Below are 2,749 nucleotides of genomic sequence, written 5' to 3'. Positions count from 1 at the left end.
TGATAACTCGATGCAGTCCTATCTACAAACTGTCGGGGAAAAAGCTCAAATTGCCCAAGACCTAGCTCAGGCAAAATCAGAGAAAGTGCAGATCTTACAGACATCCCTAAAGATAAGCGAGTCTAAGCTCAAGTCTGAAGGGTTGAGGCGCACCCAAATTTTGGCTGATTTAGAAGAGAAGGAAAATGAGGTGGTGATCCTCTCTTTGCTGCCGAAGGAATTGCAAGAAGCGCACACTGCTCTAGTGAAAGATCTGGAGGCAAAGAAGGCAGACCTGACCACTAGCACTAACCGGGAAGCCACTCTTCAGAAGCAATGGGAGGTAGCTAAGACTACCCTCAAGTCTTTGCAGGAGGACCTTTTCCAAGGCCAAGGCTGAGGCCGCCACCACACACCAAGATTTGGCCCTGGTCCAAGCTAATGGAGACAAGGCCCAAGACGAGCTGAAGGATTATTAAGCCGGTGAGGCTGCCCATCTAGAAGCGTACAGGGCCACTTACCTTGCTTCCGGAGTATTTGAAGCGAAGATAGGCAGTCTCATCGATCGGATGGTTTGCTACGGAGGTGTGGGGGCCCTGCTGCAACTTCGTGAGAAAGGCTACCTCCGGTCAGCCCCTCTTGAGGATTTCTTGGACAAGGGTCGCCTTCTACGAGATCTTTCCGACGATGCATTCCCGTCTTTTGATGATAGCTGGCGCTTGCCTTATATCCTTCTCTTTCACGAATGTGTATTTAGATTTTGAAAATTATTATAGGCATATGTCTAGGCAGATGATCCTAGTGTCATGTGTTGTTTACTGAGTATGTTCACATATATCCCCCACTACTCCCCGTTTGCTACATTCAAGTAGTTTGTTCACTACGCATCCTTCCTACAGAGGGTTCGTCGACTTAGCCTCCGTGTAGGCGTTAAGGCACACGATCGGTCGGGTTTTTGTTACCCGACTGGCCATCTAATCTAACTAGTATGTTTAATGTATCGACCAGGTTTAGTGATTGGGCGACCCGATCAGTCGCTTTATCCGATCAGTCTATTTTAGGGCACCCGACTAAATTTCGCGAGATCGAGCTACCCCCCCCCCCCCCCGGTACTCGCGAGTTCCGAGAGAGAGCTATTGTAGTGTCACATATTCCCAAGGTCCCAACAAATCTCTATCCCCAGCATGTCTATCATCCTCTCTTTTTCCAACATTCTCCCATGGCACAATTTTCTAGGATGATCTTACGGCTGGCATTGCTCCTACATTTATGGTTGACGCCAGCTACTTTAAATACGAACCGCTTGATGGACGCTAATAACAAGGCCCTTTATGCCCCCTTGGCAACTATAAATATCCTTCTCCCTCCGTTTTACTGGACTTTTCGTCTCAAGAGTAAGATTTCCTCTTGTATCCCGCGTCGGTTGCGCTTTGTCCCTTGCGTTTTACATTTGCCTCAGCCCATGGATTCCCTTGCACCTACCTATGCTCCCAGAGTTTCGACCTTTCCCGGCGTGGATCTAGACGATCTTTGCTTCACCTATGAAATCTCCATGGCCATGCACATCATCATACCTTCTGAGGTACACCGAGTCTCTTCGCCTCTGGCTGGGTACGTGACCTTCTTTAAAGAATAGTTTGTTGTCGGTCTCCGCCTTCCCCTTTATCCTTTATTTTTCCAAGTGAGTCGCTATTTCCGTATCCCCCTTTGTCAAATTACCCTAAATTCCATAAGAATCTTATCTGACTTTGTTCTCCTCTACGAAGTGTGTGACATACCCTAGACTCTCTGCTTATTCCACTGCTTCTTTACTCCTCATCGTCACAGTAAGGGCATTTTCTGTCTCCAGGCTTGCACTCGAACTACCTTTTTTGTTCCCCTCCCATCCTCCGATTTGGAGTGGAAGGAAAAATATTTTTTCCTGAACTTTCCCCTAGCCGTGGAATGGCCTATCCAATAATGTTCAGCTCTCCCTCCTGCACCACATCTAGGAGATTTTCAGACAGACCCCGATTTTACCGAGGCATCCGCCCAACTGGGATGTTGGCGCTTAGACCTGCTCAGACTGCTAACTGTGGATGTATTATTTCTATTCTATCTGAGTCACATCTCTTTAGAGTTGCCGCATTCCTTAGGTAAGGGTTGCCCTACCTCAACTGGCCTTCATTTCTCTATTCTGATTTTGATACTCTTCTTGCAGCCGACACTCTGGCCCGAGCATCCCCGATCAGGCCTCTTCCCCTGAACGATATGGAACTACAATGCCAGGGGCGTATAATATTGGATAGAAGGTCTATCGCACCTGGCTCCCCTTCCCCTAGGGGCAACCGCCTCAACTGCTCCTCGGTCGGTCGCCCAAGCAACTCCTCGCGTTCGCTTTACCCCCCGCGTCTTCAAGGCATGCTCCTCCTATGCTTTTTGTTCGTCGGCCCCGAACTTCATCGGAGGAGTCAGATTCGGATGAGTAACCGCTCTCACGACGGACCAGACGCCAACCGGTGGGATCCGGCCTCGCGTCCGAGGCCCGAACTGCCACCCCATCATCTCGACCAGCGTCTTCATCTGTTCCAAATCCACAGCCCCCGAGCGATCTTGTTAGGCAGCCTCGAGCCAGGACTGAAGCTGAATGAGGCAAGGCTTCGGCTGTTGAAGAAGAGATTGACCCGGGGCGACAACATAAATCCAGCGCCCCTGCCAGACCTTCTCCTCGACCGTCCACATCCTCTCAACCTATCCCTACGATTTATCCTGGGGCTGCTCCCTCTTCGTC

The sequence above is a fragment of the Zingiber officinale genome, chromosome 2A, assembly GCF_018446385.1.
Source record: "Zingiber officinale cultivar Zhangliang chromosome 2A, Zo_v1.1, whole genome shotgun sequence".
In the NCBI taxonomy this organism is placed as follows: domain Eukaryota; kingdom Viridiplantae; phylum Streptophyta; class Magnoliopsida; order Zingiberales; family Zingiberaceae; genus Zingiber; species Zingiber officinale.
The sequence above is the reverse complement of the archived record's forward strand: the minus strand, read 5'-3'. Positions refer to the sequence as shown.